The sequence below is a fragment of the Leptodactylus fuscus genome, chromosome 4, assembly GCF_031893055.1.
Source record: "Leptodactylus fuscus isolate aLepFus1 chromosome 4, aLepFus1.hap2, whole genome shotgun sequence".
NCBI classification, from domain to species: Eukaryota; Metazoa; Chordata; class Amphibia; order Anura; family Leptodactylidae; genus Leptodactylus; species Leptodactylus fuscus.
Genome location: NC_134268.1, coordinates 57,912,617 through 57,937,676, shown reverse-complemented (window position 1 = coordinate 57,937,676; position 25,060 = coordinate 57,912,617). Strand labels below are relative to the sequence as shown.

The 25,060-nt window shown below is 42.7% G+C and overlaps 1 protein-coding gene across 1 annotated transcript in view; it reads left to right on the top strand.

The window, feature by feature from the left end:
* RP1 (RP1 axonemal microtubule associated) overlaps positions 1 to 25,060 on the top strand; it is a 370,941-nt gene that overhangs the window by 78,209 nt on the left and 267,672 nt on the right. The window lies entirely within an intron of this gene.

The window sequence follows — 25,060 nt, the reverse complement described above, 5'->3', positions numbered from 1 at the left end:
GACTGTTTTCTGTGGGATGAGTTTTGGGATACATATACCGTATTTATTAGCTTTTATTGTTTTTGGGATGGTGAAAGTTTAAAAAAATCAAAACTATTTCACAGGTTTTTTTTTTTTTTTTTTTTTTTTTTTTAATGTTTATATAACACGATAATTTTATTATATGGATGGTAATGAGTTGTATGTATGACATGTAGGCCATGTGGCACTAGGATTGCTAAAAATGCATTTGGTTTTTACATTAACTTGTAACCCCAGCACAATATCATGTTAACTTAGTTAGCCCTGCAAAATTTGATGCCCCATTTGTGTATTCCATAAGTTTTATTCCCCCCTTAGTGACCTTCACATACCGTGTGTCCCCGAAAATAAGACAGTGTCTTATATTAAATTCTCATCCTAAATATAGGACATGTCTTATTTCTGGGGGGTGTCTTATGGAGCGGGGGACAACCCACTCCATATGAAATGCAGGAGGATAGGCGAGGGGAGGGGGAGGTATAGCAGCGCTGGTGCTGCTGTGATCGCGGCGGTGGAAGTGGTGGGCGGGGCTTAGCGAGGCTGCCACAGGAAAACTGGCTGCTGCCTCTGCTGTGATACTGGCTGCTGTGGGATGAGCTGGGAGAGCCAACTCCCGGCAGCATATGCACAGCGGGCATCTCTCAGCTCATCCTACAGTAGGGAAGGTGGATACAACCTACGGTAGCACAGCAGAGGCAGCAGCCGGCTTTCCTGTGCACACAGAACATCGCGTACAGTATTCAGCAGGCTGCAATGGTTTTTGGGGATGCCTTTTTTTTTTTTTTTTTTTTTGGGGGGGGGGGCTTATATTATGCAATTAAACAGAAACCTCCTACATGCCTTATTTTCGGGGGATGAACTATTTTCGGGGAAACACGGTAGTATAATTTCCTCTTAGTAGCAATCATACATATTTGATACCCCCTTAGTGATGCAAAAACAGCATAACACCCAGCATAATACCCCCACACACACACACACACACACACTGCTACACAAGTATCACAGTGGTTCCTGTGGATCATGTCCAAGTAGCACTGGAGGAGAGACCTCCTACCCACTCATCTACCACACAGCCTCTGGAGCCATTTTACTTCAAATTGCAACACAGTAGTTATCCTACCCTGCTCTTCTCCCCATGACAGATGAACTCTCAAGCCTCTAGTGCTGTACAGTGGCCCATACCTTCAATATACAGTATTGCCTGTCTAATTTCTGTTGCCTGCATATCCAACAATGTGAAAGGCAAGAAACAACTAAGCGATCAGGGACCTCCTAAATGCAATGTTCCCAGACCACTCAACATATGCAAAATCCTTGCATTTGCCCTCTACTCCGGAGGACATCTGCCAGGTGGTTAAAAACCTCCAACACTCACAACAGTTGAACCATCTGGATGTTCCTATTTTGACATCAAGCTCTTCATCCCCTATTACTAGTCCAGTAAGTCAAAATCCTCATCTGGACTTGCCTCCCTCTATGGAGAGCCCTCACTATCAAGCACAACAAACAATAGCAGTTCAAGCTCCAGAAGGAGGTCTTAATGCATTCCACGCATCCAAGGGACTGGCATCTTAAAGCACACTTAAGCACACTCTTGCTCTTTGTAGCGCCTTACAAGCTGATATATCCCAACGTATTACACCACTACAGTCCTCTGTCTCTGCTCTAGATATGTGAGTGACACATATTGAGAACAAAATGGGAGTCTTTGTGACTTCCCACAATAAGGTGATCAATATTCACAAGGATCTAGTAGAAGACTTAGAAAAACTTAGAACTAAATTAGTAGACAAGGAAGAATGTTCTCATTGCAACAATATGAAATTCTGAGGTATTCCAGAGAATGTGTCCCCATCTGACCTACAATCCTACCTGCAAGACACCAAATTTCTGCTTCTGGATTTTTCTTACACAAATCTTATCATTGACAGAGCACACAGATTGCCACATCCACACCATCTTAGTAAAAATATACCCCAAGATATCTTGGCCAGGTTTTATTTTTTTACATCAAGGAACTCATCATGGCTCAAGCACACAAGCAACGATCCTGGCCAATCAGATTTTGAGATGTCCAGCTGTATACAGACCTTTTCTCAGACACCCTACATCTACGTGGGGAGCTTACACAAATAACTACCTGTCTCTGACATTACAAAATCATCTATAGATGGGGATTTACCGTCAAAATTCTTAACACCAAAGATGGCACCATTCATACTGTCAACACCTTGAGCAAAAACAAGGACCTGTTAGCTCTCCCTTCTGCAAGACGCAGGCAATCCTATTTCCAATTTTCAACATAAACGTCACCCTCCATCTGATCTTAATTGACTACATTATGGGGCTCCAGCCTTTATATAAATGGGGACTCTACTCCACCCGTGATGATACTCCCCATCCTCCATACACTACTACTATATTCCTCTTCAGAACTATAAGTTAGTTCTCATTCTATTTTCTTTCTTTTACCTTAATGCCTGGCTGACCTGAGCAGTATTATAGTTATACAAATTTTCTTTACTTCCAACGATATTACATATTGACTGAGTGTATAGATTCTGTCTTCCTAAAATAGTGCTCAGACTTGCCTCTCTCAATGTACAGGGTCTTAACAGCCCTCAAAAACAATCCTACCTATGGCAGGAGGTCCACTCACTACATTCTGATATTTTCTGCCTCTAAGAGACTCATTTACTATAAAGATGCTGTTAGATTTCAACCTCCCTCCTTTCCAAATATTTTTCATGCTCATCACAATAAGAAGAAGAGATGAGTCCTGATGGCAGTAGCCTTTTCCTCATTAGACACCTTATTGTGGTCTGCCTTATCAACAGCGTAAATATACTATTAGCAATGTTTGCGCCCCCACTAGCAATCACTAAACTTTCTGAACAAACTTTACAGACACTTTAAAACTGTTTTGAATCCATTTCTGGACTCCACAAACCCTACCAGACAGAGCACTCTGAGCCTCTCCCAATTCTAACCTACACAATGTCTGGCAGACACAACACACCTCAGAATGTGATTATACGCACTTTTCCTCCATCCACCACATATACTCATGTATAGACTTGTTTCTACTGGATCTACCAACTCTATTACCGTATTTTACGGACTATAAGGTGCACTGGACTATAAGGCGCATTGCCCATGAGCGCCTTATAGTCCGTCTCGGTTCATATATAAGGCGCACCGGACTATAAGCCGCAGTCCGGTGCGCATTATATGTTATTGAAAGCGGCGGCAGGCAGACTTTGCCAGCGGCCGCTTAACCCCCCGCGTGCCAGCCGCTTCTATTGGAAGCGCTCGGCAGGCGAGGAGGGGCTCTATCAGCAAAATCATGCTGATAGAGCCCAACCGTAAAAGTTACATTAAACTACCCCCCCCCCCCCCCCGTTTTAAAATAAAACCCTGAAACAGAATGTGAAACTTACCGAGCGGTGCAGGATGGGCGGGCAATCAGGCCTCCTCTTCCTCCGATGTTCCGTCCTCCTCCTCCGGCGCTCGCTAACTGATAATGGCCTGGGCGCATGCACAGTAGCCGTAGTAGAAGCATTATGATATTGCGCATGCGCCCAGGCCATTCTCAGTTCGCGAGCGCCGGAGGAAGTGGTCAGGACATCGGAGGAAGAGGAGGCCTGAATGCCCGCCCGCCCTGCACCGCTCGGTAAGTTTCACGTTCTGTTCATGCCGGCGTGACAGCAGGGCTGCCGGACACTTCCCATTCATTTCTATGGGAGCCGGCATGCGAGTGCTCCCCATAGAAATGAATGGACTGCTTTTTTCCATTCATTTCTATGGGGAGCGCTCGCATGCCGGCTCCCATAGAAATGAATGGGAAGTGTCTGTCCATTCATTTCTATGGGGAGCGCTCGCATGCCGGCTCCCATAGAAATGAATAGGAAGTGTCCGGCAGCCCTGCTGTAACGCCGGCGTGTACGGCTGTGATACACGCCGGCTTTCCGTAGTGTGAATGCACCCTTACGGTGCCTTTTATGTATGTATGGAAGCGGCACGCAGACTTTGCCGCCGCTTCCATCCATATATAAGGCGCACCGGACTATAAGCCGCACTTATGATTTCTGAGGAAATCGTAGGTTTTTATGTGCGCCTTATAGTCCGGAAAATGCGGTACATACTGATACACTCACCCGCCTGTGCATTCTGGAACATGGATATAAACTTTGCTTTTCTACTAGTCTCATTGACCAAATCTACCAAACCAGAATCCATTTGCGACTTCTTCTACTTTATGATTATGAAAAGGCATTGAAGAAATCTAAAGCTAAATTCTATTCTCAAAAGCACTAAAGCTGGGAAATTGCTGGCCCAACAGCTAAAAGTCAGAACAGCTAAGTCAAAAATCCCCTAAATAAAGTGACTCTGCAGGAAAGGTGAGAGACCCCAGAGACGTTGCCGGAATGTTCACGACATATTATTGACAACTTTATAATTTACAAGAACAATTCCTATTACCTGCAATCTACCAGTACCTTGACTCTGACTTTTTAGCTCATCTACTGTATGTTTACCAACCCTGATGCCAGACCTTTTATCCTCTCTGAATGGACCCAATACAAGTATGAAACGGAAATGAATTATCAAGACTCTGCAGAAAGGTAAATCTCCGGGCCCTGATGGATTCTCTAATGAATATCTCTTCCACTTCCATCAGCCCCTCACTCCTTCCTTTTGCGATTTTGCAATCATGCCACGACTGGGATCTCTCTCCCAAGAGAGAATTTGGAGGAAATTATCACCTTACCAAAACCAGGTAAATCCCCAGACTCTCCTCAAAATTTTTGACCAATTTCACCATTAAACACAGATATTAAACTACATGCTAAAATCTTGGCTTAAAGACTGGTACCCATTATATCCAACTTAATTACGCTAGGTTCACACCTGCGTTCTTCTTTCCGTTCTGTGCTTTCCGTCTTCTTCATGCCAGAAGACGGAAAGCACAGACCGGGTCCGGCCGTGAGCGGCGGTGAGCGTTTTATGCTCTCCGCCGTGAAACCGGATTTTTTTATCCGGACACAGAGTACTGCATGTCCGACTCTGTGTCCGGATTATAAAACCCGGTTTCGCGGCGGAGAGCGCAAAACGCTCACCGCCACTCACGGCCGGACATCTCTCTCACCCATTCAAATGAATGGGTGAGAGAGACTCCTGCAGGTTTCCGTCTCCTGCCTCTGTTTTAGGCAGGAAACGGAAACCTGCAGTACGGAGAGGGCGACGCAGATGTGAACGAGCCCTGAGGATGGAACAAGTGGGGTTTGTCAAGGGCCATTAGGCCCCGAATAACACCAGACACGTTTTTTACCTCGTCCTACTAAAACAAAATAAAACTTCTTCTGCACCAATTGCCTTAGATGCAGAAAAAGCATTCGATCACATCTACTGGTCCTTCGCTATTTCAGTGTTGGCCAGATTAGGATTTTCTGGAACTATTCTACAAGCCATAGTGAATTTATACTCCTCCCCATTGGCCAGAGTATTCACTAACGGCAGCCTCTGAGACAGGTTTGACATCCACAACAGCACGAGACTCCATTGATCTTTGTCCTCACCATTGAACCTCCGGCGCAAGCACTTAGAAAGAATGACTCGATTCATAGTGTGAAGATAGCAGACTCCTCGCATCTGATATATTTATAGACAGATAATATTATTCTCTCTTTAACTCAACCATCCACCTTATTTCCCCAAGCAATAGATGTGATTTAGCATTATGACATGCTTTCGTTCTATAAGAATTATAAAAACAAAACCCAGATCCTCCCTTAGAATATCACTCTGAAATCCCTGGAACAACTACAAACAAAATTTGCTTTTGATTGTGAACTTCCACACTGGATTACTGTGGCATCAAGATCACTCCCTCTCACTCACTCAAACCACTCAAATCAACTTTCTACCATGACTACCCGAACTGGGGAAGGTTTTCCAATCATACACCAAACACAACTTATCCTGGCTCAGCAGAAACTCTGCATATCAGATGATGATACTTCTGAAGTTTTTATACATTTCTCAGATTATCCCACTGGCTCCTCCTTCTTTGTTCCTCTACAAAATCAACTCCATGATACTCCAATTTATTTGGAACTATAAAAACCTATAAACTCTTCTTCCATCCTTTTCAGATGGAGGGGATTGGGAAGTCTGGATATCCCTAACACCCATGACTTTTCCGTAGCCTCTCAACTACCCACTGGCAGAGACTGATGGCAAGCTACAGCTGTCAAAACTTGGATACAATGCAAAACCCACCTCATTCCCAACCACAGTCTCAGGGCCTGGCTATACTATTCCCTCCTACATACTAACTTCCATCGCTTTCTTCTCTCATCCTGTCACACCTCACAACTATTTGATAATGTAACCACGAACTTACTGGGAAGGAGCTCTCTCTGAACTTCTCACTGACTCCAATGTATTTTAGGATTAAACACTTCTCTGCCACTTCCCACAACTCTGAGACCTTCCATAACAAAGATCTATTAGATGCCTTAAAACTTACAAATAAATCCATCAAAATTCTCAGCTCCATTTATCACCTGATGGGACTCAAGGACTCCTTTGTTAAGACTACTCTGAACTATAGTTGGGAAATCTCCCTCCAGAAATCTTTCTCCCCTTCTCAATGGCAGAGAGCACCAGACTTTACTTAAAAAAAAATTTCAAATGTGTGACTCACTACGAAACCCCTGTGAAGCTTCTACTCCACTATTACTACACAATCATCGGGGAGATGCTGGAGAGGCTGCTCTACCACTGGATCCTTACTCTATATACTTTGGTCATGCCCTTATGTGCAGTGTCCTTGGCAAAACATTTTCATCTTGCTCTCCCTCGTGGTAGGTTTCACAGTTCAACCATCCCTGGAATTAGCGCTCCTCTTACTCTTCATGTCTTACCTTTGGCCTACAGGACCTTTACTATCCATACACTCTTATTGGCCACTCTGGTCCTTCTCAGACTATGGAAAGCCCCCACCATACCCACAATTTCCACTGTAACTGACATTGTACATCAAACATTTCAATATGAGAAGACACTTTCCCATAGCGTTCTCGGAGATGTCCACTTGAACAAGAACTGGAATCCCTGGGTTACCTATAGACTAGCAGCTTCTCTACCCCATGACTTGAGATTGTGCAAATACTCTCTGACTTGTTGAACGCTTTACCCCAGTTGTATATATGACAATAACCACCATTTTTGCTGTATTTCTCTTGCACTCAGGCTATTTATCCTTGTTCTACCCTGTACATTGCCTATCCCATATTATTTTATTTTTGCCTCCTATTACTGTTGGTTTTCTCTTTCCCTTTTGACCTTTCATTATTCTCTAGATTCATCTCTAGACCTAATTGTACTGGACTGTTACATGTATGTAATGTACATGCACAGCATACATATCACTGTTTTAATGTTTGATTCCTTATTACAAAACTTATAATAAAATTTTATTGAAAGTATAAGAGTGACATAGGAAACACTAATCTTAATGTACACATACACATTCCCACACACACACAGATACACACATATTACACACACCTTACAAATTGGTGTAAATAGGAATAGTTCTGGCTCATGCGAATAATTGTTGCACGCGGCTCTTGTTTGCATTAAAGATGGGCCACTTTGAGCATTTTTATTCCTTTATTCCTTTTATTACTCAATTACTTTTTACGAAAGTGAGAAGAGCAGGGCAGAGATCAAGGTGGGTCAGTGCAAGGAAACCTCAGCCCAAGAGATTTACTATAACTCTTGCCAAAAAACTGACATGCATTATATTACAAATCTATGACAGTCCCTCACTGATACCTTACAATTCTGGTGCCTCTTAATAATTAATTTACAAACGGATCTTAAAGAGGACTTCTCACCTCCTCCACAACTCCAGTTCTTTTCATTACTTTAATAGGCAGCGCTCCACTGACTTTCTCGCACTTGGAATTCTTTCTCCAGTCCCCACCATTACTGAGGAAACTTCTGACATAATAACTAGAAGCTCCAATGTGATTTGAGTTGTGAAGCAGGAGCAGAAAAGGGGGCGTGGCTCAGACCTCCAATAGACAGTGTCAGAGCTCAGGATCACACCCCTAACCTCCTCCTGCCTGACACCGCCCACTTGACAAAAATTCTAACTGTGCTGGAATCAGTGGAGGGGTGTCTAGTAAATGATGAATAAAGCCCAAGGTGGAGACGATAAACAATTTTATTTATACATATATACAGTATATAGACAGTACACACACTGGAGCAGATTTACTAACTCTGTCTAAGTTTAACAGTGCAAAGTTAAGACTAGACTAATTCAAACAGGTCCAGATTTATTACAGTCTCTGATGCTTTATTTCAGAAAATGTGATAAAATTTAATTGCAAAGTGTCTAAAACACCTCACATTCTGCTTAGTAAATCTCCCCACTGTATATAGAGATACTTTAGTATACATTAGAGGGATTTCTATCAGATACATAGAAATGAATTCTCTCTTTTCCTCTCTCTTTCTGTACAGATGTGTGTGTGTGTGTGTGTGTGTGTGTGTGTGTGTGTGTGTGTGTGTGTGTGTGTATCTCCACATTACACACATCATAAACATTTTGGGGACAATATATCAAACACTCTGTGGGGTTTTTTCTGGTGTAGAGAGTTACAATGAGTCACATCTTTAGTACAAGGCTCCATCTAGTGCCAAATATAAGCTGCACCCCTGTCCTGCACCTCTCTCACCACTTACACACTTATTTATTGTAACTAACAACAGTTTCTGCAGTGAGTTACATTGGAAATATATGCCAGTTGCTAGCTAGCAAAGATCTTGATTCTGACGCATAGTAAGGTGACTAATTTATGAAGAGGTCGGAACCAGGGACTTTAAGTGTAAAACACCAGTCTGCAATAAATCTGAACCACTGTATATAGAGATATAAATTACATATTTTGAACTATATACAGTGACGTCTAAATACACACAATATTACATACACAATACTTATATAAATACATATACAGGACACACACTGTATAGAGGTATACAGTATACCTAGGTGTGTATATAGGACACATTCACTATATAGAGGTTGGTATTGTCTTTAGAAATGGTCACTATTATAAATATATACAATACAGTAACATTACATATATATAAATACAGGACACACAGACATCACACATAATACCTTGTTGCCTCTGTTGCTTTTAAGGTTTTGTCCAGTGTAGAAACAATGATAACATGTCATTTTATATACTAACAAAGTTAACAATAGAAGGTATAATAAGGTATATTAAAATAAGCTGTTATATCAGCGTTGTGAACTCCGTACTTCAGGTTTCCATTTCCTGCCTAAAACAGAGCAGGATACGGAAACCTGCAGGAGTCTCTCTCACCCATTCATTTGAATGGGTGAGAGAGATGTCCGGCCGTGAGCGGCGGTGAGCGTTTTAGGCTCTCCGCCGCGAAACCGGGTTTTATAATCCAGACACAGAGTCGGACATGCAGTACTCTGTGTCCGGATAAAAAAATCTGGTTTCGCGGCGGAGAGCCTAAAACGCTCAGCCCAGTCTGTGCTTTCCGTCTTCTGGCATGCAGTAGACGGAAACCACAGAACGGACAGGAGAACGCTAGTGTGAACCTAGCATTAGGTGTCAGGATATATCAGATATAAGCAATTATTTGTATGAAACTGAATATTTTCTGCACAATATTATAGCACTGGCCAATAATACTATACATTGATGCTTTTGTATTAGATCAGGGGGACATAAAGGGCCAATTCCTGACTACTCCCCCCCCCCCCCCCCCACACACACACACTTAGGATATATCAAATATGAGCCATTATTTGCAATAACAATATCAGTTACATTAATGGTTTTTCTATTATATCAGGAGGGATATTAACCAGGAGATCTCTCCATCCAGTGACGTATATACAGTATATATCATAAGTAAAACTTGTATAGTGGGGTTCTTTGGTGATGTAAATAAAACCTGAGTGTATGTAAGGACATAGTTATACATGTGATGTGCTTATATTACATGGTGAGATATAAATCTGTCAGGCTCTGACTTATATAACTGTGTGGTATAGCAGAGCTGACTGCGCTATGCTGCCCCTAGAGGTGACTGCTGACAACTGATCCCATTGGCCATAGGAAGAAATCTTAGTGAAATAAGAGGAGACATTAATGGAAATGTTTCTTATTTGTTCTATAAATGATGGAGCAGAATAATATAGAGAATAGATTGTGTGACCAGGGACTAATACTGGAGATTTAGTAACAGTCTCCGCCATCCCCGGCCCCCCAGCCATTATGTAATATGTTCTGTCTAGTGATCGGCCATGTGTTAGGGGCTTCAGTATTGGGATTAGATCCCGCTCTCTTACCCAACCCGTCACCACTAAGTCTTCAGCGCACTGAGCAGAGCCGACCCCGCAGACGTCCGTCTCCTCCATCACTGACCACTAACTGACTGCAGACAACTGATTTTTCAAATCAAGATCCAGCAATCCTATTGGTTGTGGCTGCAGTTACCATGGTGACATCGGCAGCTGGGGAATTAACCCCTTAAGTGCCAAGACCGTTTGAGAATGAATGCATTTTATTTCTCTGTAGACATTGATATATGAGACTTGTATATTGCAGGATGGCAGACATATTACTTACTGACTAGTAACTCTATCTAGGGAGGGGGATGTGAGACTACAGCAGTTACATCTGTGATTTTGCATAGTATATTTTGCATCATTTGCCTTGTTTCATAATTAATGTGTTCATTTTATTTAATGAGTCAGTAAGATTACACGAATATTAAATATCTGCGTATTTCTTTGTTTCAGTGCTTTGGAAAAATAATAGCATGTCATGAAAAAAGTACCGTATTTTTCGGACTATAAGACGCACTTTTTTCCCCAAAAATTTGGGGGGAAAAGAAGGGTGTGTCTTATAGTCCGAATGTGGCGCCTGGCACCCGCCGTAATAGAGAGGAGGATGCCAGCAAGGGATAGACGCCGGGGCCTGAGACATCGCTGCGCTCCTCTGCCCTGCATGAAGCCAGCAGCAGGGGTGATGCTATTCCGCTCCTCCGTCCCCCCGCCGCTGGCTTCATGCAGGGCAGGGCAGCGATGTCTCAGGCCCCGGCACCTGTGCCGGCGTCTATCCCTCGCCTGGCATCCGCCTCTCTATTACAGCGATGTCGGGTCTGTATTAGCGGCCTCTTCTCCCTCGGGGCCGGTCCCCACCGGCCCCGTACCTCTGAAGTTGCAGGCCGGCTCCTGCGTGGCGATATCGCAGGAGCCGACCTGTTCGGGTGACAGCCGGGAGCCTAATGAGGCTCCCAGGCCTGTCACTGCTATATTAGTATTGCGGCTGGGTCTATGACTGCAGTGCTACCCAGTTTGCCCCCCCCCCCTAACGCCAGCCCTGACCCTAACCAATCTATTATCTATTATCCACTGCCATCTACCCAGTGGATAGGTGATAAATGTTTCTTACTGGAATAACCCTTTACATCAAGCTAAATGGTAAATAAATGGAGGAAAAATAAAAGACCAGGGAGATTAGATGATGGCCGATGTACCCAGAATAGAGATTCTAGAGTCATACAGAGACTAGACCCAGTCCTGACAGGCAGGGGTGAATCCTCCTTTTTCGCCGCCCGAGGCGGACGACAGAAAGCGCCACCACCACCCCCACCCCCCCGGGAGGAGGGGGCATGGTGGAGCGAAGGGGGCGTGTTGAAGCAAAGGGGGCGTGGCTTAGCGGTGTTCACAGGCAGAAAGCAGGCAGGGAGAGGACCTGCTCTCTGCCTGAGCGTGAGGGGAGGCCGCTGGAGCAGCGCTGCTCCAGCGGCCTCCCCAATCCACCGCTCGGTGCTAAGCCAGTCCTGGACAGCTTGTTCTGGACTGGCTTAGGTAAGCAAAAATGCCGCCTTCCCTGGGGCGCTTCAGGTCGCCTCATGGGAGGTGCGGTGCTGCAACAGGTGACTTTATTATACTGGTGAGGAGCATTAGATGATAAAATTATTTGACTACATTTATAAATGTGAGGTTCTTAGCGCACAGTTTCACCAATTGTGCGAGCCCATCTGCCACGTCACGGCGACCTCATTCAGATGGGTCCCTACCCTAAGACTTTACTTGTATTATAAATGCTCCACTACCCCTAAAGACCCCAATGATGAAGTTCTTACACACTGCACTGTAACAGTGAGTATATAAGAAGATTATCTCCTGCCCTATATATAAAGTGTTAGTGTAGGGACCCATCATAATAATGCCACTTAGTGGTTGATGGGATCACAAATGTGATATAAATGTCATATATAAATATATACAGTACACACACCTTACCATACTTATATAGAGATATGTATTTACTTAAGTGACATTACATACCGATATGTCTAAATAAATATATAAATGCACATAGTATATACCTTACACATTGTATATGAAGATACAACAGAAGTAGCCGACATCAAAGAGTCTGCCAGGTTCAAAATGCCTTCTAAACCAATAACAGTGCTGTCTGTTCGTCTTTAGTAGCGAGAGGATCATACCTTTATGGCCACAAACCAAATAAGGATTAGTCAGACTTCTTTATAGACAGTCACAAGTGCTCTGGCTTTCCGCTGTAAAATCGCACCTTTCGCCATGATTGACATTTTCAGACTCTGCTGTTTCACTGCTATGTGTCAGTATATTTAATAAATGAAGCCCCGCCCCTGGTGCACTTGCAGGCTGATTTGCATATCCATAAAACAATGACTATCTCTTAACTGCTTCATTGGTTTGTGGCCTCTAAGCTTTGGTCCTATTAATGGCCTATACACGGCACTATTATTGGTTTGGAAGGCATTTTGAACATGAGAGACTCCCTTGGCTTGTATCAGCAAATGTTAACTTGACATTTGGCACATTACATCGCATTGAATTAAACAGCATCTAAATATATACAATATATACACCTTCAAACCTTATATATGGAAACTTAATACATAATTTCACACTACATACAGACATGTCTATGCATATATATATAAATTAATATTTTATCTATCTATGGATATTTACATGTACAATATATACATACACACAAATATACACACCTTTTATGTCTAAAATGTACAGTGTCAGTAACATACCATAAATCCTAGCAACATCTTGCTGTCACTTCCTTTTTGTTACCACTGTCCCACCAACATTCTCCCTGTACTGTGTCATAGTACAGTGGCTGCTGCCACTAAGGCTTCATGCACACCACCAAATGGGCAATTCTTCCAATGCTCTGTTCCATCCTGATATTATTAGAGCATGTCCTATTCATGGTTCTGAGCTCCCCTTTCAAATCAAAGTAAATGGACAACACTCAGATGTCAACAAAATGCCTTCTATGACTGAAGCCAGCATGGTGAATGGATCCATGATTCACAGCTCCTGCACAAGCATACTACGATCCACTCATTATCTACTCCATCCCTAACCTCCCTCACCTGGAAACACCACAGACCTTTTCTCCTATACCACTGCTTCTTTTCTTGAGGGGTCAGTACATCATAATTAGCAGACCATGCAGATTTTGTACTTTGAGGCCTACACCTGTTCCAGCGTGGGTCCGCCATTTACCCATGGACCTCTGCTTAACACAACATACTCCCGGCCTGTAGATCTATCTGACGCAAATCCCTGCGGGATTGCCATGGACTACAAGGAGTTTGTTTCCACTTCTCGCCCGGAACTACACCTCATTCCACATGCGACCTACTACCACCAATCTGGTGGTCGCCATCTTGCCCTCTAGTACTTCTACCCTGCCACATCGCACAGCGCTCCCCATCCCTGCTTACCTCCACAACTTCAGGTCACCGCAGACCTCACCTCTCTCTGACACGTTGCTCCTGCCACCTCCGAGGGAGCATGACTCTCCAGCACCCGCACCTCCTGGGCTTCCTCCATTGCAGCACATAGTCTCTCTCCTACTGCATCTGGATTGGACTACTGCATTCCCCTGAACTAAGATGAGCCACATTCAGCCCTGTATAGACATTCAGGCTCCTGCCTGCTACTCCAGTATAGACTCATATTCCCATCTACAATATCAAGGAGATTCCTCTGGTGCTCTGGATCTTTACCTCACCATCCCTCTTCAGCTCCTCTATTCAATAAAAGCTTGCCTAACTTTCCCCTGAGGCACACAGGTTAATCTATGGAGCTCTTACCCTAACCTAGTACACCCACCACCCTGTGAGATCCACAGCGGCCTCATTTATCAGGATTTCTGCTGCAGGCCTCTGGACCTACCTCAGGCACTCGACCCTCTCTTGCTCCTCCAGGGAGTACCACAGTCAGTGCCTTGTCTTGGTGAGGGAAGTAGCGAGCCCCTACACATCTACTAGGGGGGCTCCTCATCCTCCCTTTCACACATCCTAGGGCACCTGCACACTCCTGCTGTCTCGCTGATCCTGAAACTCTATCCTTAAATTGGACATTTCAGCTAACTCCCGCAGGTGCCTGGGTATCATAGGGATCACATCCAAGTAGCACTGGAGGAGAGACCTCCTACCCACTCATCTACCACACCGCCTCTGGAGCCATCTTTCTTCAAATTGCAACACAGTGGTTTTCCTACCCTGCTCTGCTCGCCATGACAGATGAACTTTCAAGACTTTAGTGCTGTACAGTGGCCCATACCTTCAATATACAGTATTGCCTGTCTAATTGCTGTTGTCTGCATATCCAACATGGTGAAAGGCAAGAAACAACTAAGCGATCAGAAAACAACCTGACCAATTACTTCGAATGGGGATGGTGGCTGTGCCCCACCTAGCCCTGTTGAACTACTCCCTCCATCTTGAACTATCAATATCTTTGCCACAGGAGACCTCCTAAATGCAATGGTCCCAGACCACTCAATGTATAAAAAAAAGCCTTGCATCTCCCCTGTACTCTGCCAGGCGGTTAAAAACCTGCAATATTTACAACAGTTGAACCATCTGGATGTTCCTACTTTAACATTAAGCTCTTCGTCCCCTATTACTAGTCCGGTTAGACAAAATCCTCACCTGGACTTGCCTCCCTCTATGGAGAGCCCTCACTATCAAGCACAACAAACAATAGCAGATCAATCTCCAGAAGGAGGTCTTAATGCATTCCACGCATCCAACGGACTGGCTTCTGAAAGCACACTTAAGGACATGCTCTTGGCTCTGTGTAGCGCCTTACAAGCTGATATAACCCAACTTATTTTACCGCTACAATCCTCTGTCTCAGCTCTAGTTGTGTGTATGACACATATTGAGAACAAAATGGGAGACTTTCTGACTTTCCACAATAAGGTGATCGATATTCATAATGACCTAACAGAAGACGTTGAAAAACTTAGAACTAAATTAGTAAGGAAGAATGTTCTCATTGCAACAATATCAAATTCTGAGCCATTCCAGAGAATGTGTCCCCATCTGAAACTACAATCCTACTTGCAAGACACCAAATTTCTGCTTCTTGATTTTTCTGCCACAGACCTTATCATTGACAGAGCACACAGATTGCCACATCCATACCATCTTAGTGAAAATATACCCCAAGATATCTTGACCAGGTTCCATTTCTTTGAAATCAAGAGACTCATCATGACTCAAACACACAAGCAACGATCCTGGCCAATCATATTTTGAGATGTCCAGCTGTTAATGGACCTTTCCTCAAACACCATACGTCTACATGGGGAGCTTACACCCATAACTACCTCTTTCCGACATTACAAAATCATCTATAGATGGGAATTTCCCGTCAAAATTGTTACTTGTTAGCGCCCTGGAACATCCCATTCTCCTTTTTGCAAGACGCAGGCAATCCTATTTCCAATCTTCAGCATAAACGTCACCCTCCATCTGATCTTAATTGACTACATTATGGGGCTCCAACCTTCATATAAATGGTGCGAGTCCTGCACAAGGACTCTCTACTCCACCCGTGATGATACTCCCCATCCTCCGTACACTACTACTATATTCCTCTTCAGAACTGTAAGTTAGTTCTCATTCTATTTTCTTTCTTTTACTTTATTGCCTGGCTGACCTGAACAGTACTATAATACGAACCAAACTGTTCTTTACTTCCAACGATATTACATATTGACTGAGTGTATAGATTCTGTCTTCCTAAAATGGTGCTCAGACTTGCCTTTCTCAATGTACAGGGTCTTAACAGCCCTCAGAAACAATCCTACCTATGGAAGGAGGTCCACTCACTACATTCTGATATTTTCTGCATCCAAGAGACTCATCTACTATAAAGATGCTGTTAGATTTCAACCTCCCTCCTTTCCAAATATTTGTCATACCCATCACAATAAGAAGAAGAGATGTGTCCTAATCACAGTCAGAAACTCAGTAGTCTTTTACTTATTAAACCAGACCCATTATTATGGTCTGCCTTATCAACAACATAAATAAACTATTGTCAATGTTTATGCCCCCTCCGGCAATCACTACACTTTCTGAACAAGCTTTACAGACACATAAACAGTCTTCAAAAGAGGGCCCTTATACTTTGTGTAGACTTTAACACTGTTTTGGACCCATCTCTGAAATCCACAACACCTACCAGACACAGCACTCTGAGCCTCTCCCAATTCTAATTTAAGGAAAACCTATACAATGTCTGGCAGACACAACACACCTCAGAACTGATATATAGACTTGTTTCTACTGGATCTACCAACTCTATTACATACTGATACACTCACCCGCCTGTGCGCTCTAGAACATGGAAATAAACTTTGCTTTTCTCCTAGTCTCATTGACCAAATCTACCAAACCAAAAACCATTTGCAACTTCTTCTACTTTATGATTATGAAAAGGCATTGAAGAAATCTAAAGCTAAATTCTATTCGCAAAGCAATAAACCTGGGAAATTGCTGGCCCAACAGCTAAAAGTCAGAACAGCTAAGTCAAAAATCCCCTATGTTAAGTGACTCTATGAATACTCCAGAGACATTGCTGAAATTTTCAGGACGTATTATGCACAACTTTATAATTTACAAGAACAATTCCTATTAGCTGCAAACCACCAGTCTCTTATCTCCAACTTCTTAGCTCATTTATGTTTAACAACCCTGACGCCAGACCTTTTATCCTCTCTAAATGGACCCAATACAACTCTGGATTATTAAGACTCTACCTAAAGGTAAATCTCCAAGTCCTGATGGATTCTCTAATGAATATCTTCTCCACTTCCATCAGACCCTCACCCCTTCCTTTTGCAGTTTTGCAATCAAGCCACAATTGGGATCTCTCTCACTAGAGAGAATTTGAAGGAACTTATTTTCTTACCAAAACCAGGTAAATCCCCAGTCTCTCCTCAAAATTTTTGACCAATTTCACTATTAAACACAGATATTAAACTATATGCAAAAATATTGGCTTAAAGACTGGCACCCATTATATCCAACTTAATTAGGATGGAACAAGTGGGGTTTGTCAAGGGCCATCAGTCCCCGAATAACACCAGACACGTTCTTCACCTCGCTGACCTACTAAAACGAAATAAAACTTCTTCTGCACCAATTGCCTTAGATGCAGAAAAAGCATTCGATCACATCTACTGGTCCTTTGCCATTTCAGTGTTGGACAGATTAGGATTTTCTGGAACTATTCTACAAGCCATAGTGAATTTATACTCCTCCCCATTGACCAGAGTATTCACTAACTGCAACCTCTGAGACAGGTTTGACATCCACAACAGCACGAGACAAGGATGTCCGCTGTCTCCATTGATCTTTGTCCTCACCATTGAACCTCCGACGCAAGCCCTTAGACAGAATGACTCGATTCATAGTGTGAAGATAGCGGACTCCTCGCATCTGATATATTTATAGACAGATAATATTATTCTCTCTTTAACTCAACCATCCACCTTATTTCCCCAAGCAATAGATGTGATTTAGCATTATGACATGCTTTCGTTCTATAAGAATTATGAAAACAAAACCCAGATCCTCCCTTAGAATATCACTCTGAAATCCCTGAAACAACTACAAACAAAATTTGCCTTTGATTGGTGAACTTCCACACTGGATTACTGTGGCATCAAGATCACTCCCTCTCACTCGCTCAAACCACTCATATCAACTTTCTACCATGACTACCCGAACTGGGGAAGGTTTTCCAATCATACACCAAACACAACTTATCCTGGCTCAGCAGAAACTCTGCATATCAGATGACGATACTTCTGAAGCTTTTATACATTTCTCAGATGATCCCTCTGGCTCCTCCTTCTTTGTTCCTCCACAAAATCAACTCCATGATCCTCCAATTTATTTGGAACTATAAAAACCTATAAACTCTTCCATCCTTTTCAGATGGATGGGATTGGGAAGTCTGGGTATCCCTAACACAAACGACTTTTACGTAACCTCTCAACTACCCACTGGCAGAGATTGATGGCAAGCTACAGGAGTCAAAAGCTTTTTTCTCTCATCCTGTCACACCTCACAACTATTTGATGATGTAACTACAAACTTACTGGGAAGAATCTCTCTCTGAACCTCTCACTGACTCCAATGTATTTTAGGATTAAACACTTCTCTGCCACTTCCCACAACTCTGAGACCTTCCATAACAAAGATCTATTAGATGCCTTAAAACTTCCAAATAATCCATCAAAATTCTCAGCTCCATTTATCACCTGATGGGACTCAAGGACTCCTTTGTTAAGACTACTCCGAACTATAGTTGGGAAATCTCCCTCCAGAAATCCTTTTCCCCTTCTCAATGGCAGTGAGCACTAGACTTTACTAGAAAAAAATTCAAATGTGTGACTCACTACGAAACCCCTGTGAAGCTTCCACTCCACTAGTACTACACAATCATCGGGGAGATGCTGGAGAGGCTGCTCTACCACTGGATCCTTACTCTATATACTTTGGTCATGTCCTCATGTGCAATTTCATTGGCAAAATGTTTTCATCTGGCTCTCCCTCGTGGTAGGTTTCACGGTTCAACCATCCCTGGAATTAGCGCTCCTCTTACTCTTCATGTCTTACCTTTAGCCTACCCGTCCATTATTGTCCATACACTCTTTTTGACCACTCTGGCCCTTCTCAGACTATGGAAAGCCTTGACCATACCCACAATTTCCACTGTAACTGATATTCTACATCAAACATTTCAGTATGAGAAGACACTTTCCCACAGTGTTTTCAGAGATGTCCACTTGAACAAGAACTGGAATCCCTGGGTTAATTTCCCCAATGTGGGACTATTAAAGGATTAACTCTACGGACTAGCGAATTCTCTACCCCATGACATAAGATTGTCCAAATACTCTCTCTGACTTTTTAAACTCTTTACCCCAGCTGTATATATGACAATGACCACCAATTAAGCTGTATTTCTCTTGCACTCAGGCTATATATCCTTGTTCTACCCTGTACATTGCCTATCCCATATTATTTTATTTTTGCCTCCTATTACTGTTGGTTTTCTCTTTCCCTTTTAACCTTTCATTACTCTCTAGATTCATCTCTAGTAGAGATGAGCGAACAGTGTTCTATCGAACACATGTTCGATCGGATATCAGGGTGTTCGCCATGTTCGAATCGAATCGAACACCACGTGGTAAAGTGCGCCAAAATTCGATTCCCCTCCCACCTTCCCTGGCGCCTTTTTTGCACCAATAACAGCGCAGGGGAGGTGGGACAGGAACTACGACACTGGGGGCATTGAAAAAAATTGGAAAAAGTCATTGGCTGCCGAAATCAGGTGACCTCCATTTTAGACGAATAGTGGATTTCAAATCCGGGTCATATGAGAATGTGAACTTTGTGACTATGAGACAGGGATAGCTGTACAGGCAGGGATAGCTAGGGATAACCTTTATTTAGGGGGGAATGTTATTAAAAATAACTTTTTGGGGCTCTATCGGGTGTGTAATTGTGATTTTTGTGAGATAAACTTTTTCCCATAGGGATGCATTGGCCAGCGCTGATTGGCCGAATTCCGTACTCTGGCCAATCAGTGCTGGCCAATGCATTCTATTAGCTTGATGAAGCAGAGTGTGCACAAGGGTTCAAGCGCACCCTCGGCTCTGATGTAGCAGAGCCGAGGCTGCACAAGGGTTCAAGCGCACCCTCGGCTCTGATGTAGGAGAGCCGAGGGTGCACTTGAACCCTTGTGCACCCTCAGCTCTGCTACATCAGAGCCGAGGGTGCGCTTGAACCCTTGTGCACACTCTGCTTCATCAAGCTAATAGAATGCATTGGCCAGCGCTGATTGGCCAATGTATTCTATTAGCCTGATGAAGTAGAGCTGAATGTGTGTGCTAAGCACACACATTCAGCTCTACTTCATCGGGCTAATAGAATGCATTGGCCAGCGCTGATTGGCCAGAGTACGGAACTCGACCAATCAGCGCTGGCTCTGCTGGAGGAGGCGGAGTCTAAGATCGCTCCACACCAGTCTCCATTCAGGTCCGACCTTAGACTCCGCCTCCTCCAGCAGAGCCAGCGCTGATTGGCCGAATTCCGTACTCTGGCCAATCAGCACTGGCTAATGCATTGTATTGGCTTGATGAAGCAGTGCTGAATGTGTGTGCTTAGCACACACATTCAGCTCTACTTCATCGGGCTAATAGAATGCATTGGCCAGCGCTGATTGGCCGAATTCCGTACTCTGGCCAATCAGCACTGGCTAATGCATTGTATTGGCTTGATGAAGCAGTGCTGAATGTGTGTGCTTAGCACACACATTCAGCTCTACTTCATCGGGCTAATAGAATGCATTGGCCAATCAGCGCTGGCCAATGCATTCTATTAGCGTGAACTGAGTTTGCACAGGGGTTCTAGTGCACCCTCGGCTCTGCTACATCAGATTGCTACATCTGATGTAGCAGTGCCGAGTGTGCATCAGATGTGTAGTTGAGCAAAACTGACTCAGCACTGCTAAGTCTGCATTCGCATAGGAATGCATTGGCCAGCCTTCGGCCAATCAGCGCTGGCTCTGCCGGAGGAGGCGGAGTCTAAGGTCGGACCTGAATGGAGACTGGTGTGGAGCTATCTTAGACTCCGCCTCCTCCAGCAGAGCCAGCGCTGATTGGTCGAGTTCCGTACTCTGGCCAATCAGCACTGGCCAATGCATTTCTATGGGGAAAAGTTAGCTTGCGAAAATCGCAAACTGACAGGGATTTCCATGAAATAAAGTGACTTTTATGCCCCCAGACATGCTTCCCCTGCTGTCCCAGTGTCATTCCAGGGTGTTGGTATCATTTCCTGGGGTGTCATAGTGGACTTGGTGACCCTCCAGACACGAATTTGGGTTTCCCCCTTAACGAGTTTATGTTCCCCATAGACTATAATGGGGTTCGAAACCCATTCGAACACTCGAACAGTGAGCGGCTGTTCGAATCGAATTTCGAACCTCGAACATTTTAGTGTTCGCTCATCTCTAATCTCTAGACCTAATTGTAATGGACTGTTACATGTATGTAATGTACATGCACAGCATACATATCACTGTTTTTATGTTTGATTGCTTATTACAAAACTTATAAAAAATTGTTATTGAAAGTAAAAGAGTGACATAGGAAACACTAATCTTAATGTACACATACATATCCCCCCCCCCACACACACACACAGATACACACATATTACACACACCTTACAAATTGGTATAAATAGGAATAGTTGTGGCTCATGGGGATAATTGTTGCACACGGCTCTTGTTTGCACTAATGATGGACCACTTGGAGTATTTTTCTTCCTGTTCATCACTTATTAACGAAAGTGAGTAGAGGAAGGCAGAGATCAAGGTGGGCCAGGGGAGGGAAAGCTCAGCCCAAGAGATTTACTATAACTCATACCAGAAAACTGCATTATACCAAAAATCTATGACAGTCCCTCACTAATACTGTACAATTCTGGTGCCTCTTAATAATTAATTTACAGACGGATCTTAAAAGGGACTTCTCACCTCCTCTACCAACTCCAGTTCTTTTTATCAGTTTAATAGGCAGCGCTCCACTGACTTTCTCGCACTTGGAATTCTTTCTCCAGTCCCCACCATTACTGAGGAAACTTCTGACATAATAACTAGAAGCTCCAATGTGACTTGAGTTGTGAAGCAGGAGCAGAAAAGGGGGCGTGGCTCAGACCTCCAATAGACAGTGTCAGAGCTCAGGATCACACCCCTAACCTTCTCCTGCCTGACTCCGCCCACTTGACAAAAATTCTAACTGTGCTGGAATCAGTGGAGGGGTGTCTAGTAAATGATGAATAAAGCCCAAGGTGGAGAAGGTAAAATGATCTCTTTAATACGTACATACAGTATATAGACAGTACACACACTGAAGCAGATTTACTAATCTGTCTAAAAGTTTAACAATGCAAAGTTAAGACTAGTCTAACTTAAACAGGTGCAGGTTTATTATAGTCTCTGATGCTTTATATTAGAAAAATGTAGAAAAATTGAATTGCAAAGTGTCTAAAACACTTGGCACATTCTGCTTGTATATAGAGATACTTACTCTTTTGTGCCAAATATAAGCTGCACCCCTGTCCTCCACCTCTCTCACCACTTACACACTTATTTATTGTAACTAACAACAGTTTCTGCAGTGAGTTATATTGGAAACATATGCCAGCTCCTAACTAGCAAAGATCTCGATTATGGTGACTGGTCATGTGACCAATTTATTAAGAGGTCGGAACCAGGGACTTTATTAAGTGTAAAACACCAGTCTGTAATAAATCTGAACCACTGTATATAGAGATATAAATTATATAAGTTTAACTATATACAGAAACGTCTAAATACACACACATTATTACATACACAATATATATATGTACATATACAGGACACACACTGTATAGAGGTATACCGTATACCTAGGTGTGTATATAGGACACATTCACTATATAGAGGTTGATATTGTCTTTAGAAATGTTCACTAATTACATATAGACACATCTAAAAATATAAATATTTACAATACAGTAACATTACATACATATAAATACACATATTACATAAATACAGGACACACAACATCACACAAGGTACCTTGTTACCTCTGTTGCTTTTAAGGTTTTGTCCAGTGTAGAAACAATAATAACATGTAATTTATATACTAACGAAGTTTACAATAGAAGTAACTGAGGACATACATGTGTCATGTATAGAGGGAGGGGGAGCATTCTCAATAAATTGGTGGTGCAGGGTCCCCAATCTGATCTACTTATTGTAGAAATAAAAGGCCATGTAATAAGGTATATTAAAATAAGCTGTTATATCAGGTGTCAGGATATATCAGATATAAGCAATTATTTGCATAAAACAGAATATTTTCTGCACAATATTAGAGCACTGGCCAATAATAATAGACATTGATACTTTTGTATTAGATTAGGGGAACGTGAAGGGGTTGTTAAGGATAAAGTGATAATTCCTGTAGTAGTTCCACTTAGCAACCCCCCCCCCTTAGGATATATCAGATATAAGCAATTAAATTAAACAGCAGATCTCTCCTTCCAGTGACGTATATACAGTATATTTCATGAGTAAAACTTTTTTGGAAAACTTGTATAGTGAGGTTCTTTTTGTTCTTCTAAATGTGTTTATATTACATATTGATATAGTTATACATGTGATGTGTTTATATTACATGGTGAGATATAAATCTGTCAGGCTCTGACTTATATAACTGTGTGGTATAGCAGAGCTGACTGCGCTATACTGCCCCTAGAGGTGACTGGTGACAACTGATACCATTGGCCATAGGAAGAAATCTTAGTGAAATAAGAGGAGACATTAATGGAAATGTTTCTTATTTGTTCTATAAATGATGGAGCAGAATAATATAGAGAATAGATTGTGTGACCAGGGACTAATACTGGAGATTTAGTAACAGTCTCCGCCATCCCCGGCCCCCCAGCCATTATGTAATATGTTCTGTCTAGTGATCGGCCATGTGTTAGGGGCTTCAGTATTGGGATTAGATTCCGCTCTCTTACCCAACCCGTCACCACTAAGTCTTCAGCGCACTGAGCAGAGCCGACCCCGCAGACGTCCGTCTCCTCCATCACTGACCACTAACTGACTGCAGACAACTGATTTTTCAAATCAAGATCCAGCAATCCTATTGGTTGTGGCTGCAGTTACCATGGTGACATCGGCAGCTGGGGAATTAACCCCTTAAGTGCCAAGACCGTTTGAGAATGAATGCATTTTATTTCTCTGTAGACATTGATATATGAGACTTGTATATTGCAGGATGGCAGACATATTACTTACTGACTAGTAACTCTATCTAGGGAGAGGAATGTGAGGCTACAGCAGTTACATCTGTGATTTTGCATAGTATATTTTGCATCATTTGCCTTGCTTCATAATTAATGTGTTCATTTTATTCAATGAGTCAGTGAGATTACACGAATATTAAATATCTGCGTATTTCTTTGTTTCACTGCTTTGGAATAATAATAGCATGTCACGAAAAAAAAAATATTTTTTATGTTGCTACAATCCAATGCCATATGTTTATTTTACCATAGATGCAGCCATATAGGGGCTGTTTTCTGTGGGCTGAGTTTTGTGACCATTTTTGGGATAGCTATACCGTATAGTATTTATTAGCTTTTATTGTTTTTGGGATGGTGAAAGGTTAAAAAAAATCCAAAAACAAACAATTTCACAGTTTTTTTGTGTTTATTTTAACAAATGTTTATATAACATGATAATTTTCTTATATGGATGGTGATGTATGTTGTATGTATGACATGTATGCCATGTGGCACTAGGATTGCTAAAAATGCATTTGGATTTGACATTGTCAAATATCAATATCTCATAGGGGACTCCATTGTGTTAGAGGGGTTGTGTCAAGTTATGAAGTTAAACCCCATCGATGATCAGTAGGAATAAGATTCTACAATCCAGAGAATGGGAGCCCGGTTATCCTGTCCTGAAATGCCGTACCACTCTATCCATTCTATATGAGATCAA